This window comes from Bufo gargarizans, chromosome 2, assembly GCF_014858855.1.
Source record: "Bufo gargarizans isolate SCDJY-AF-19 chromosome 2, ASM1485885v1, whole genome shotgun sequence".
Classification (NCBI taxonomy): Eukaryota; Metazoa; Chordata; class Amphibia; order Anura; family Bufonidae; genus Bufo; species Bufo gargarizans.
In genome coordinates, this window is record NC_058081.1 from 51,248,124 (window position 1) to 51,256,882 (window position 8,759).

At 30.8% G+C, this 8,759-nt stretch overlaps 1 non-coding gene across 1 annotated transcript; it reads right to left on the reverse strand.

The window, feature by feature from the left end:
• Positions 1 to 8,400: 8,400 nt before the first annotated feature.
• Positions 8,401 to 8,472, reverse strand: TRNAD-GUC. The gene has a single exon. It is a non-coding gene; the product is annotated as a tRNA-Asp (tRNA).
• Between the last annotated feature and the right edge of the window lie 287 nt (positions 8,473 to 8,759).

Sequence of the window (8,759 nt, forward strand, 5' to 3'; positions counted from 1 at the left end):
ACTGCTATTGTAGCTGATCACATGGTAATCTTCTTAAAGGGAACCTATCACCTGGATTTTGCGTATAGAGCTCAGGACATTGGTTGTTAGATGGCCGCTTGCACATCCGCAATACCCAGTCCCCATAGCTATGTGTGCTTTTATTGTGGGGAAAAAAACGATTTGATACATATGCAAATTAACATAAGATAAGTCCTGTAGGTGAGATGAGTCAGGGACAGGGTTCATCTCAGGTTAATTTACATATGTATCAAATCTTTTTTTTTTACACTATAAAAGCACACAGAGCTATGGGGTCTGGATATTGCGGATGTGCTAGCGGCCATCTAGCAACCAATGTCCTCAGCTCTATATCCAAAATTCAGGTGCCAGGTTCCCTTTAAAGGGAAATATTCCAATATTAGCTACTCATCATGGAGATATAAGTCTGGGACCTTGGTACAGTATTATAGTAGTTATATTCTTGTACATAGGAGCAGTATTATAGTAGTTATATTCTTGTACATAGGAGCAGTATTATAGTAGTTATATTCTTGTACATTGGAGGCAGTATTATAGTAGTTATATTCTTGTACATAGGAGCAGTATTATAGTAGTTATATTCTTGCACATAGCAGTATTTATAGTAGTTATATTCTTGTACATAGGAGCAGTATTATAGTAGTTATATTCTTGTACATAGGAGGCAGTATTATAGTAGTTATATTCTTGTACATAGGAGCAGTATTATAGTAGTTATATTCTTGTACATAGGAGGTAGTATTATAGTAGTTATATTCTTGTACATAGGTGGCAGTAGTATAGTAGTTATAGTCTTGTACATAGGAGCAGTATTATAGTAGTTATATTCTTGTACATAGGAGGTAGTATTATAGTAGTTATATTCTTGTACATAGGTGGCAGTAGTATAGTAGTTATAGTCTTGCACATAGGAGGCAGTATTATAGTAGTGATATTCTTGTACATAGGAGGCAGTATTATAGTAGTTATATTCTTGTACATAGGAGGCAGTATTATAGTAGTTATATTCTTGTACATAGGAGCAGTATTATAGTAGTTATATTCTTGTACATAGGAGCAGTATTATAGTAGTTATATTCTTGTACATAGGAGCAGTATTATAGTAGTTATATTCTTGTACATAGGAGGCAGTATTATAGTAGTTATATTCTTGTACATAGGAGCAGTATTATAGTAGTTATATTCTTGTACATAGGAGGCAGTATTATAGTAGTTATATTCTTGTACATAGGAGCAGTATTATAGTAGTTATATTCTTGTACATAGGAGCAGTATTATAGTAGTTATATTCTTGTACATAGGAGCAGTATTATAGTAGTTATATTCTTGTACATAGGAGCAGTATTATAGTAGTTATATTCTTGTACATAGGAGGCAGTATTATAGTAGTTATATTCTTGTACATAGGAGCAGTATTATAGTAGTTATATTCTTGTACATAGGAGGCAGTATTATAGTAGTTATATTCTTGTACATAGGAGCAGTATTATAGTAGTTATATTCTTGTACATAGGAGCAGTATTATAGTAGTTATATTCTTGTACATAGGAGCAGTATTATAGTAGTTATATTCTTGTACATAGGAGCAGTATTATAGTAGTTATATTCTTGTACATAGGAGCAGTATTATAGTAGTTATATTCTTGTACATAGGAGCAGTATTATAGTAGTTATATTCTTGTACATAGGAGCAGTATTATAGTAGTTATATTCTTGTACATAGGAGCAGTATTATAGTAGTTATATTCTTGTACATAGGAGCAGTATTATAGTAGTTATATTCTTGTACATAGGAGCAGTATTATAGTAGTTATATTCTTGTACATAGGAGGCAGTATTATAGTAGTTATATTCTTGTACATAGGAGCAGTATTATAGTAGTTATATTCTTGTACATAGGAGCAGTATTATAGTAGTTATATTCTTGTACATAGGAGCAGTATTATAGTAGTTATATTCTTGTACATAGGAGCAGTATTATAGTAGTTATATTCTTGTACATAGGAGGCAGTATTATAGTAGTTATATTCTTGTACATAGGAGGCAGTATTATAGTAGTTATATTCTTGTACATAGGAGCAGTATTATAGTAGTTATATTCTTGTACATAGGAGGCAGTATTATAGTAGTTATATTCTTGTACATAGGAGCAGTATTATAGTAGTTATATTCTTGTACATAGGAGCAGTATTATAGTAGTTATATTCTTGTACATAGGAGCAGTATTATAGTAGTTATATTCTTGTACATAGGAGGCAGTATTATAGTAGTTATTCTTGTACATAGGAGGCAGTATTATAGTAGTTATATTCTTGTACATAGGAGGCAGTATTATAGTAGTTATATTCTTGTACATAGGAGCAGTATTATAGTAGTTATATTCTTGTACATAGGAGGCAGTATTATAGTAGTTATATTCTTGTACATAGGAGCAGTATTATAGTAGTTATATTCTTGTACATAGGAGGCAGTATTATAGTAGTTATATTCTTGTACATAGGAGCAGTATTATAGTAGTTATATTCTTGTACATAGGAGGCAGTATTATAGTAGTTATATTCTTGTACATAGGAGCAGTATTATAGTAGTTATATTCTTGTACATAGGAGCAGTATTATAGTAGTTATATTCTTGTACATAGGAGGCAGTATTATAGTAGTTATATTCTTGTACATAGGAGCAGTATTATAGTAGTTATATTCTTGTACATAGGAGGCAGTATTATAGTAGTTATATTCTTGTACATAGGAGCAGTATTATAGTAGTTATATTCTTGTACATAGGAGCAGTATTATAGTAGTTATATTCTTGTACATAGGAGCAGTATTATAGTAGTTATATTCTTGTACATAGGAGCAGTATTATAGTAGTTATATTCTTGTACATAGGAGCAGTATAGTAGTTATTCTTGTACATAGGAGGCAGTATTATAGTAGTTATATTCTTGTACATAGGAGGCAGTATTATAGTAGTTATATTCTTGTACATAGGAGGCAGTATTATAGTAGTTATATTCTTGTACATAGGAGCAGTATTATAGTAGTTATATTCTTGTACATAGGAGCAGTATTATAGTAGTTATATTCTTGTACATAGGAGGCAGTATTATAGTAGTTATATTCTTGTACATAGGAGCAGTATTATAGTAGTTATATTCTTGTACATAGGAGCAGTATTATAGTAGTTATATTCTTGTACATAGGAGGCAGTATTATAGTAGTTATATTCTTGTACATAGAGCAGTATTATAGTAGTTATATTCTTGTACATAGGAGCAGTATTATAGTAGTTATATTCTTGTACATAGGAGGCAGTATTATAGTAGTTATATTCTTGTACATAGGAGGCAGTATTATAGTAGTTATATTCTTGTACATAGGAGCAGTATTATAGTAGTTATATTCTTGTACATAGGAGCAGTATTATAGTAGTTATATTCTTGTACATAGGAGGCAGTATTATAGTAGTTATATTCTTGTACATAGGAGCAGTATTATAGTAGTTATATTCTTGTACATAGGAGGCAGTATTATAGTAGTTATATTCTTGTACATAGGAGCAGTATTATAGTAGTTATATTCTTGTACATAGGAGCAGTATTATAGTAGTTATATTCTTGTACATAGGAGCAGTATTATAGTAGTTATATTCTTGTACATAGGAGCAGTATTATAGTAGTTATATTCTTGTACATAGGAGCAGTATTATAGTAGTTATATTCTTGTACATAGGAGCAGTATTATAGTAGTTATATTCTTGTACATAGGAGGCAGTATTATAGTAGTTATATTCTGTACATAGGAGCAGTATTATAGTAGTTATATTCTTGTACATAGGAGCAGTATTATAGTAGTTATATTCTTGTACATAGGAGCAGTATTATAGTAGTTATATTCTTGTACATAGGAGGCAGTATTATAGTAGTTATATTCTTGTACATAGGAGCAGTATTATAGTAGTTATATTCTTGTACATAGGAGCAGTATTATAGTAGTTATATTCTTGTACATAGGAGGCAGTATTATAGTAGTTATATTCTTGTACATAGGAGGCAGTATTATAGTAGTTATATTCTTGTACATAGGAGCAGTATTATAGTAGTTATATTCTTGTACATAGGAGCAGTATTATAGTAGTTATATTCTTGTACATAGGAGCAGTATTATAGTAGTTATATTCTTGTACATAGGAGCAGTATTATAGTAGTTATATTCTTGTACATAGGAGCAGTATTATAGTAGTTATATTCTTGTACATAGGAGCAGTATTATAGTAGTTATATTCTTGTACATAGGAGCAGTATTATAGTAGTTATATTCTTGTACATAGGAGCAGTATTATAGTAGTTATATTCTTGTACATAGGAGCAGTATTATAGTAGTTATATTCTTGTACATAGGAGCAGTATTATAGTAGTTATATTCTTGTACATAGGAGCAGTATTATAGTAGTTATATTCTTGTACATAGGAGCAGTATTATAGTAGTTATATTCTTGTACATAGGAGGCAGTATTATAGTAGTTATATTCTTGTACATAGGAGCAGTATTATAGTAGTTATATTCTTGTACATAGGAGGCAGTATTATAGTAGTTATATTCTTGTACATAGGAGGCAGTATTATAGTAGTTATATTCTTGTACATAGGAGCAGTATTATAGTAGTTATATTCTTGTACATAGGAGGCAGTATTATAGTAGTTATATTCTTGTACATAGGAGCAGTATTATAGTAGTTATATTCTTGTACATAGGAGCAGTATTATAGTAGTTATATTCTTGTACATAGGAGCAGTATTATAGTAGTTATATTCTTGTACATAGGAGGCAGTATTATAGTAGTTATATTCTTGTACATAGGAGCAGTATTATAGTAGTTTATATTCTTGTACATAGGAGGCAGTATTATAGTAGTTATATTCTTGTACATAGGAGCAGTATTATAGTAGTTATATTCTTGTACATAGGAGCAGTATTATAGTAGTTATATTCTTGTACATAGGAGCAGTATTATAGTAGTTATATTCTTGTACATAGGAGGCAGTATTATAGTAGTTATATTCTTGTACATAGGAGGCAGTATTATAGTAGTTATATTCTTGTACATAGGAGCAGTATTATAGTAGTTATATTCTTGTACATAGGAGCAGTATTATAGTAGTTATATTCTTGTACATAGGAGGCAGTATTATAGTAGTTATATTCTTGTACATAGGAGCAGTATTATAGTAGTTATATTCTTTGTACATAGGAGCAGTATATAGTAGTTATATTCTTGTACATAGGGCAGTATTATAGTAGTTATATTCTTGTACATAGGAGCAGTATTATAGTAGTTATATTCTTGTACATAGGAGGCAGTATTATAGTAGTTATATTCTTGTACATAGGAGGCAGTATTATAGTAGTTATATTCTTGTACATAGGAGCAGTATTATAGTAGTTATATTCTTGTACATAGGAGCAGTATTATAGTAGTTATATTCTTGTACATAGGAGCAGTATTATAGTAGTTATATTCTTGTACATAGGAGCAGTATTATAGTAGTTATATTCTTGTACATAGGAGCAGTATTATAGTAGTTATATTTCTTGTACATAGGAGCAGTATTATAGTAGTTATATTCTTGTACATAGGAGCAGTATTATAGTAGTTATATTCTTGTACATAGGAGCAGTATTATAGTAGTTATATTCTTGTACATAGGAGCAGTATTTAGTAGTTATATTCTTGTACATAGGAGCAGTATTATAGTAGTTATAGTCTTGTACATAGGAGGCAGTATTATAGTAGTTATATTCTTGTACATAGGAGGCAGTATTATAGTAGTTATATTCTTGTACATAGGAGGCAGTATTATAGTAGTTATATTCTTGTACATAGGAGCAGTATTATAGTAGTTATATTCTTGTACATAGGTGCAGTATTATAGTAGTTATATTCTTGTACATAGGAGGCAGTATTATAGTAGTTATATTCTTGTACATAGGAGCAGTATTATAGTAGTTATATTCTTGTACATAGGAGGCAGTATTATAGTAGTTATATTCTTGTACATAGGAGGCAGTATTATAGTAGTTATATTCTTGTACATAGGAGCAGTATTATAGTAGTTATATTCTTGTACATAGGAGCAGTATTATAGTAGTTATATTCTTGTACATAGGAGCAGTTTATAGTATTATATTCCTGTACATAGGAGCATAATTATTATATTCTTGTACATAGGAGGCAGTATTATAGTAGTTATATTCTTGTACATAGGAGGCAGTATTATAGTAGTTATATTCTTGTACATAGGAGCAGTATTATAGTAGTTATATTCTTGTACATAGGAGGCAGTATTATAGTAGTTATATTCTTGTACATAGGAGGCAGTATTATAGTAGTTATATTCTTGTACATAGGAGGCAGTATTATAGTAGTTATATTCTTGTACATAGGAGGCAGTATTATAGTAGTTATATTCTTGTACATAGGAGGCAGTATTATAGTAGTTATATTCTTGTACATAGGAGCAGTATTATAGTAGTTATATTCTTGTACATAGGAGGCAGTATTATAGTAGTTATATTCTTGTACATAGGAGGCAGTATTATAGTAGTTATATTCTTGTACATAGGAGGCAGTATTATAGTAGTTATATTCTTGTACATAGGAGCAGTATTATAGTAGTTATATTCTTGTACATAGGAGCAGTATTATAGTAGTTATATTCTTGTACATAGGAGCAGTATTATAGTAGTTATATTCTTGTACATAGAAGGCAGTATTATAGTAGTTATAGTCTTGTACATAGGAGGCAGTATTATAGTAGTTATATTCTTGTACATAGGTGCAGTATTATAGTAGTTATATTCTTGTACATAGGAGGCAGTATTATAGTAGTTATATTCTTGTACATATGAGCAGTATTATAGTAGTTATATTCTTGTACATAGGTGCAGTATTATAGTAGTTATATTCTTGTACATAGGAGGCAGTATTATAGTAGTTATATTCTTGTACATAGGAGCAGTATTATAGTAGTTATATTCTTGTACATAGGAGCAGTATTATAGTAGTTATATTCTTGTACATAGGAGGCAGTATTATAGTAGTTATATTCCTGTACATAGGAGCAGTATTATAGCAGTTATATTCCTGTACATAGGAGCAGTATTATAGTAGTTATATTCTTGTACATAGGGAGCAGTATTATAGTAGTTATATTCTTGTACATAGGGAGCAGTATTATAGTAGTTATATTCTTGTACATATGAGCAGTTTTATAGTAGTTATATTCTTGTACATAGGAGGCAGTATTATAGTAGTTATATTCTTGTACATAGGAGGCAGTATTATAGTAGTTATATTCTTGTACATAGGGGCAGTATTATAGTAGTTATATTCTTGTACATAGGAGCAGTATTATAGTAGTTATATTCTTGTACATAGGATGCAGTATTATAGTAATTATATTCTTGTACATAGGAGGCAGTATTATAGTAGTTATAGTCTTGTACATAGGAGGCAGTATTATAGTAGTTATATTCTTGTACCTAGGAGGCAGTATTATAGCAGTTATATTCTTGTACCTAGGAGGCAGTATTATAGCAGTTATATTCTTGTACATAGGAGGCAGTATTATAGTAGTTATATTCTTGTACATAGGAGGCAGTATTATAGTAGTTATATTCTTGTACATAGGAGCAGTATTATAGTAGTTATATTCTTGTACATAGGAGGCAGTATTATAGTAGTTATATTCTTGTACATAGGAGCAGTATTATAGTAGTTATAGTCTTGTACATAGGAGGCAGTATTATAGTAGTTATATTCTTGTACCTAGGAGGCAGTATTATAGCAGTTATATTCTTGTACCTAGGAGGCAGTATTATAGCAGTTATATTCTTGTACATAGGAGGCAGTATTATAGTAGTTATATTCTTGTACATAGGAGGCAGTATTATAGTAGTTATATTCTTGTACATAGGAGCAGTATTATAGTAGTTATATTCCTGTACATAGGACGCAGTATTATAGTAGTTATATTCTTGTACATAGGAGCAGTATTATAGTAGTTATATTCTTGTACATAGGAGGCAGTATTATAGTAGTTATATTCTTGTACATAGGAGGCAGTATTATAGTAGTTATATTCTTGTACCTAGGAGGCAGTATTATAGTAGTTATATTCCTGTACATAGGAGCAGTATTATAGTAGTTATATTCTTGTACATAGGAGGCATAGCTTCTTCCCTAGGAACCTCCCAACAAATAGATCTTTATTACCAAGTAAAATGACCAAACACTATTTCTCCTTTCTACAGTTTTCTTGATTCTTCTATTATTTTATTTCTTTTTTCTGAAAATTGAATTATTTAAAAAAGTTGAAGCCTCCCCGTCGGGGAATCAAACCCCGGTCTCCCGCGTGACAGGCGGGGATACTTACCACTATACTAACGAGGAACTGCTATTGTAGCTGATCACATGGTAATCTTCTTAAAGGGAACCTGTCACCTGGATTTTGTGTATAGAGCTCAGGACATTGGTTGTTAGATGGCCGCTTGCACATCCGCAATACCCAGTCCCCATAGCTCTGTGTGCTTTTATTGTGAAAAAAAACGATTTGATACTTATGCAAATTAACATGAGATAAGTCCTGTAGGTGAGATGAGTCAGGGACAGGGTTCATCTCAGGTTAATTTACATATGTATCAAATCGGGGGTTTTTTACACAATAAAAGCACACAGAG